The sequence below is a fragment of the Papio anubis genome, chromosome 14 (assembly GCF_008728515.1).
Source record: "Papio anubis isolate 15944 chromosome 14, Panubis1.0, whole genome shotgun sequence".
Lineage (NCBI taxonomy): Eukaryota > Metazoa > Chordata > Mammalia > Primates > Cercopithecidae > Papio > Papio anubis.
The window spans coordinates 22,837,604-22,845,414 of record NC_044989.1 but is presented as its reverse complement, the minus strand read 5'-3'; positions in this window follow the sequence as shown (position 1 = coordinate 22,845,414).

Genomic DNA, 7,811 nt, shown 5'->3' with positions numbered 1-7,811 from the left:
TCTCTAGCCTTCCCTGAGCCTCCTCCTTCCGGGTCCCTTGCCACATCATCCTTCCTTCTCCCTCACCCTCACACTTGGCGTGCCTCTGAGATTTCCCCTTAGTAATTGAAGGAATCCGAGAGGTAAAATCGAGCGCCGCAGGAGAAGGCACACAGCTACAAGCTGGAAAGGGCTTCGGGTCTCAGTTTTGCCCTGAGTGTTTTGGGACATGATGTGTGGAGTAACATCCCTGGTAGTTTTCATGGATGACCTCTCCTGTTTCTGAATTCTTAAGCTGCACTTCTCCTTCCCCATCCATTCTCTCTTGTCAAATATTCCTGGGGTCAAAGAGCCTTAGTCTCCTCTTCCTTCCAAAAGAAATGCCCTAACCTCGGTATACATTGCTATACCTCTTGCCCTGACTCCAGAATCTTAAGTGGTAAGTCTTAATGCCAGGCCTATGAATCTAGAAGTCTTAGGTGAGATTGCTGATGGAAAGAAGAGGCATCAGGCTCTATCTCCCTAGAAATTTGGTCCTCCGGGGAGGATATGAGCCAAGAAATTCTTAGAAACAAAGCCACACTAACCACTAACCACATTAACCCCACATAGGAGGGATATTACTTTTAGAATGGGTACCCTGAGGCCTGAGGATATGAGGCTCTTGGATCCTGGTATGCCCTGATGTATTGCGCCTTTTGCCTTCAAGAAGAAGCTCATCTTTTGGAAGGCGCCTGTAGCTAGAATCTGGAGAGTTGGAGTTCGAGCTCTGCCTCTGCTGTTTTCTACCTGTGCCACCTTTGGTAGTAAAATGCATTTTGAACCTCAGATCTGTTGTCTGTAAAATGGGATTATAGTATTTATCTTGCTTCTAGAACTGGATTTTTTTGAGGCCAAACTCAAAAAACAAACAAACAATAAAAGCATGAGAGAGAGTTTTGAGGATTGTGAAAATATGAGGTGGAAGATGGTATATACATGGCCGGAGTTTTTAGCCTGTCCCCTTCTCTTTCTCTCAGGCAGCAACGAGGTTTTGAGGCCTGGCAGTTTTAGGTGGACTATCTCCACCAAGGATAAATAAACATTATTTATGTCTGGTGATTTACTTTCACATCCATCTTTTTTTCTCCAGCATTTGGTATCCTGCTAAACATCAAGCTTGTCATGAAGAAATGAGGTCAGCAGGCCGGGCGCGGTGGCTCACGCCTGTAATCCCAGCACTTTGGGAGGCCGAGGCGGGTGGATCACAAGGTCAGGAGATCGAGACCACGGTGAAACCCCGTCTCTACTAAAAATACAAAAAAATTAGCCGGGCGCGGTGGTGGGTGCGTGTAGTCCCAGCTACTCGGGAGGCTGAGGCAGGAGAATGGCGTAAGCCCGGGAGGCGGAGCTTGCAGGTGAGCACGAGATTGCGCCACTGCACTCCAGCCTGGGCGACAGAGCTGACGACTCCAGTTGGAGCTGACTGGACCAATTCTTGACCAGTGAAAAGATAAATCCGGTGTAAGGTGCAAGCACCTGCTTTTAACATTATGTCACTGTGGTTTTAGCTGCTGCTCACAGGTGACTATTGCCTTTCAAGTCTTCCTTCCTTGTACTAGTTAATTCTCACAGGCCAGACCTGTAATTGAGGGATGAGATTTACACATTGCAGCCCCCGGCTTTCCTTCTCTGCTTTCCACTCCAACTAGGTTCCCAAGACTGAATCTACAGATGATCCCTTTTCCCAGATCCAGAGCTGAACCCTAATGAAGCCACACATCTCACCTCGCGGTGGTGCAGCTCTGCAGGGAGGCTGTCTCTGCAGGACGGAACCCCTTCCCTCTCAAGAAGTGCCAGGAGCCGAGACCCATCACAAGGTGACCCCACTTGGGGGTAGTTCAGGGATCTGCCTGAACCACTTCCTTTGATTTTCCACAAGGTCACTTGCAAAACAGAACTGACTCAGAAAAGAAAGTCTTCGGTATTTTGAATCCATTGATACACAGGTGAAACAAATCAGTTTGCATTTTCCCTATACTTTCAACACTTTGTTTCTGAATAATAATAAAAAAAGTCCCTGAAGCAAATACTATTTTGAGCCTAATTTCTGGAGGCTCCTAGCAGGCAAATCACTCTTTCTCTTGCTGTGATGTTCTTTTTAGTCTTAAAAAGAAAAGACTTAAGGGAAGAAGATGGCTTTTATTTTTCAAACATTGAACAGGTGCCTTGAGGAGGAAGCCCTGGGTACCTTGGTGGCTGCAGGGGGCAGAACAGGGGGAGACAGGTAGAGGGGGCAAGTGGAGATTTGGACTGGAAAATAGAATACTCCAATTCAGCAGTTCCCAACCAGGCTGTATAGTAGAGCCACTTGGGGATGTTTTAAAAAGAACCAATTCCCACTCCCCTCCCCAGGTAATACCGATTTAACTTGTCTGCCACAGGGCCTGGGAATCTGCATATTTGAAAGACCCATTCTGTACCCAGGAAATCAGAATTACCACAGGAGAAGTGTGGGGAACTATAGTTTAAAAAATGGTTGGCCAGGCATGGTGGTTCACACTTGTAATCCCAGCACTTTGGGAGGCCAAGCAGGGGTGGATCACCTGAGGTCAGGAGTTCAAGACCAGCCTGGGCAACATGGTAAAACATTGTCTCTACTAAAAATACAAAAATTAGCTGGGCACGGTGGTGTGAGCCTGTAATCCCAGCTACCTGGGAGGCTGAGGCAGGAGAATTGCTTGAAACCGGGAGATGGAGGTTGCAGTGAGCCAAGATTACGCCATTTACACTCCAGCCTGGGCAACAGAGCGAGACTCCATCTCAGACAAACAAACAAAATGGCCCACAGTGATTCTAAGGCAGCCAGGTCCTGGTGCACAGACTGGCATTTTCTAAAAACGAATGGCTATTTCAAGTTGCCCCACAAAGTTTTGGGGCTCCCTTTTGGGGTACAGCAACCTGGTGCTGCAGGGAGCTCCTTACTCAAGGGTAGGGCTGCCAGTGATCTCACAGACGTCCTCTGGCTTTGCATCAATCGCTGGAGGTGTCATCCTTGTCCCCCAAAGCTGTTCTGTCTGATGTAAAGCCATATTCAGGTTTAAGCCCAAGGTGAACAGAAGACGGGCCTGGTGCTGTGGCTCCTGCCTGTAATCCCAGCACTGTGGGAGGCCCACGTGGGAAGATGCTTAAGCGTCAAGATGCTTATGATGTTCAAGACCAGCTTGGGCACCATTGTGAGATCCTGTCACTACAGAAAAATAAAAAAACTAAAAATTAGCCAGGTGTGGTGATGCGTACCTATAGTCCTAGCTACTTGGGAGGCTGAGGTGGGAGGATTGCTTGAGTCCAGGAGTTTGAGGCTGCAATGAGCTGTGATTGTACCACTGCACTCAAGCCCGAGTGACAGAGAAAGACCCTGTCTCTAAAATGAAAAGACAAAACAAAAGAAAAATGCATGGTTGGGTGGAAAGAAAGAGACTGGGGTGGAAGTGGTAGAGATTGGTGGTGGGGTCTTCTTTAAGCCATGGTAGCCGCACTTGTGGCAGCCTTTATAAATCCTGGGAGTAAACTATGGACTTTCCTGCAATGAAAATTTTGTTTTACAAAAATCTTTCTTTTTGATCAAAGCGCACTGCACATTCCTCTCCATGTATCCGCTTACTCATCCACTAAGACTCACCACACATCCCATTTTCCATGAAGTCTCTAGAATATAATTAGCAGTCACCTCTGCACAGCAGAGCCTGAGAACAGCACTGGCCTCATGAGATGGGAGCCAGGTCCTAGACTGGGACCTTGGACTTAGGCTGGGAGCCAGTGGTGCCTGGGGCTTCTGAAGCCTTCACACCCAGTGTACCTAGCAGGCCTTGGTAGCCTGTACATCACCAATGATAATCTGCATATCTATGGGAGAGACACAATAAGGCTTCACCCATACCAGGTGGCAGAGAGCTTAATTTAATCCTCCGGAGTTGCATGTTTTAAAATCAAACAAAACAGATCAATTCTTAAATCTGAAGACCTAAGTTTGGTTCCTTTTTAGTCAGAGATCTTGGACAAATAAATGTTTTTGATCATCATATTTCTCATCTGTAATATTGGGGTAACAGTACATAATTGGGTTTTCAAAGGGGTCAGGTAAGATTTTGTTCAGTCCTGTGTAAATAATAAATGTTATAGATGTATGAAGAGTTATTATTGCTACCTAAAACTCTGGGCTTATGAGAATTATGGATAGCTAACATCTGAGTCAAAGGATTTTATTTGATGTTTTGAGCCCCCAATTTCCAAGAAAAAATGTACCTCTCCTTTTTTCCCTCCCTCCATGCGAGACGCATTTATTGGACACTCACTATGAGGACTTGGCACTGGGGATACTAAGAGGAACAAGACCAGGTCCTTGCCTTCATATAGCTCATAGTCCAACGAGGAAGACAGATTAATGAAGACATAGATTATTCTAAATTGTGGTGTATACTATGATAGAGGAATGTCCTGGGTTTAGAGATTGGGAAGGGGAGGGAATGATTAGGTAGAAGCAGGAAGGGCTTCTTAGTAAAACTGGTACTTGCATGAGGTCTTGAAGGAATTGTCCAGGAAGATGTACATTTTGATGAAATGAAGGGCATTTCTGGTAGAAAAGACAATAGAGCTTGTTCAGATAAGGAGAAAACACACACATGGAGGAGCTTGATTGTGATTTTAGCCCTTGAGAAGGGACTTTTTTTTTTTTTTTTTGAGACCGAGTCTTTCTCTGTCACCCAGGCTGGAGTGCAGTGGCGCAATCTTGGCTCACTGTAACCTCCGCCGCTCGAGTTTAAGCGATTCTCCTGCCTCAGCCTCCGGAGTAGCTGGGACTACAGACACCTGCCACCACACCCGGCTAATTTTTTGTATTTTTTAATAGAGATGGGATTTCACCATGTTAGCCAGGATGGTCTTGATCTCCTGACCTCGTGATCCGCCTGCTTCGGCCTCCCAAAGTGCTGGGATTACAGTTGTCAGCCACCGCGCCCGGCCTGAGAAGGGGCAGATTTATAGTAATTTTAGTGACTCTGAGTTAGGAAAGACCACTGGACACTTGTATTCTTCACATAAAACAGGATAAAAAGGATGAGAGGATTGAAGATAGAAGTGGGATCTTATAGGATCTTGACAGTGAGAAGTGTTGATCATAAAAAATGACATTCAATACAGAAAAATATAAATTTCTGCACTTGTATTCAAAACCTAAACTGCCTGTGAATAGGGTAGAGACAGTGCCAAGCCCAGGTATGTACTGAAAAATTCAATACATATACCCAATGGGGTGATGTGACCTAAAAGTCTAATTGGCCAACAGAAGTCATTACATGAGATGATATAGCAATAAATGCACATCAATATCATGTGGACAGCTTTAAGAAAAATACAGATGCTTGGGCTGGGCGCGGTGGCTCACGCCTGTAATCCAGCACTTTGGGAGGTTGAGGTGGGCAGATCACAAGGTCCGGAGATTTAGACCATCCTGGCTAACATGGTGAAACCCCGTCTCCACTTAAAAAAAAAAAAAAATTAGCTGGTCGTGGTGGTGGATGCCTGTAGTCCCAGCTACTGGGGAGGCTGAGGCAGGAGAATGGCGTGAACCTAGAAGGTGGACCTTGCAGTGAGCCGAGATCGCGCCACTGCACTCTAGCCTGGGTGACAGAGCGAGACTCCATCTCAAAAAAAAAAAAAAAAAAAAAAAAAAAAGAAAAAGAAAAAAGAAAAATATAGATGCTTACAGCCATCCCCATATCAATCAGATCAAAGTTTTTAGTGTTGAGTCCCAAGTCCAGAATCCTCCTATGTGATTTGAAAGTGCAGCTATGGTGGAGAATCATTGTGATAAATTGAAGTGACTGACACAACAGTGCCTGCCCGCAGATATTCAAATTTGGTAACTCTGTAGTTACCAATATGTCACTGCCCAGAATGAAGTGTTGACTGCTTTCCTTGATCTCTACTGGTTAGACTGTGTGGGCTGCTTTCTTATGGCACCTGCCTCATCAGATGGACAGGCAGAACTTCCTATCAGTTGGTGAGAGTATATTACAAATCTCCAAATACAATTGTGGATTTGTCTATTTCTCCCTTTAATTCTGACAATTCGTGCCTAGTATATTTTGAGGCTCTGTTATTAGGCTGATATGAATTAGCAGTGTTATGCCTTTCTGATGGATTGACCTTTTTGCTTTAATGAAATGTCTCTCTTTTTCTCTGTTAGTACTCTTAGTCTTGAATTATGTCTGATATCAATACACCCAGTCCAGCGTTCTTGTGCTCAGTGATTGCATAGTAAATATTCCATTAATCATTTATTTTTAACCCATTTGTGGCTTTATCTTTAAAGTCTATCTCTTATAGACATCGTATAGTTGGGTTTTGCTTTTATAACCATTCTGAAAATCTCTGCCTTTTAACTAAAATGTTTAGTCAAATTAAATTTAATGTGATTATTGATATGGTTGAGTTTCTATATAATATTTTACTACTTATTCTGTTTGTTTTATATTTGTGTTAGTCCATTTGTATTGCTATAAAGGAATACTTGAGCCTGGGTAATTTATAAAGAGGTTTATTTGGTTCTGCAGGCTGTACAGGAAGCATGGTGCTGGCATCTGCTCTTGGTGAGGGCCTCCAGAAGCTTCCACTTGCTGCAGAAGGCAAAGGAGGAGCAGACAAGTCACATGATGAGAGAGGGAGTGAGAGAGAAGTGAAAGTGCCAGTCTCTTTTTCAAACAACCAGCTCTTGGGTGAACTAATAGTGTCCGAACTCATTACCATGGAAGGGCACTTCATGAGTGTTCTGCCCCCATGACCCAAACACTACCCATTAGGCTCCACCTCCAACATTGGGGATGACATTTCGACAGGACATTTGGAGGGGACAAATATCCCAACCATATCGATGTTTTTCTCATTTTTCTTTTTGTTCCTCTGTATTCTTTTCTGAAGTATTTTGGGTTAACAGAATATTTTATAGAATTCAAATTTATTTCATTTCATTGGCTTTTTAGCTATACCTCTTTACATTATTTGTTAGTGTGGGTGTGTGGGTGTGTGTGTGTGTGTGTGTGTGTGTATGGTGGTAGTGGTTCTCACACGGGGGCAATTTTATTTCTCCGGGGAATTTGGCAATGTCTGGAGACATTGTTGGTTGTCACAACTAGAGAAGTACTACTGGCATCTGGTGAGTGGAAGCCAGAGATACTACTAAATATCCAACAGTGCACAGGAAACACAGCAAAGAATTATCTGGTCCAAAATATCGAAAGTTCTGAGGTTGAAAAGTCTTGCTCTGTGGATGACAAATATACAACAGTAATTTTCACAAACTACTTAGAAGTTTCTATTTACTTCATATAAAGAACCTTGAAACTGTAGAGCAGGTTTCCTTGTGTCCCCACACCCCTTTTTAGTGGTCAAAACACTTAACATGAGATCTACCCTCTTGTTATGCAATGCTGTACAGCAGATCTCTAAAGCTCAATCATCCTGTGTAGGTGTAGCTTTATACCCTCTGAACAATGCTTCTTTCCCCCCGCCGGCTTCATCCCCTGGCAGCCACCATTTAATTTTCTTATTCTATGAGTTTGACTATTTTAGATACTTCATGTAAGTAGGATCATGCAGTATTTGTCCTTCTGTGACTGACTCATTCCACTTAGCATAATATCTTCCAAGTCCGTCCATGTTGTTGTAAATGGTAATTTTTTTCTCCTTTTTAAAAGATGGAATAATAGTCCTCTGTACCTATATAACACATTTTCTTTATCCATTCATCTGTCCATGGGCATTTGGGCTGTTTTCATATCTCGACTGTTGTGAAT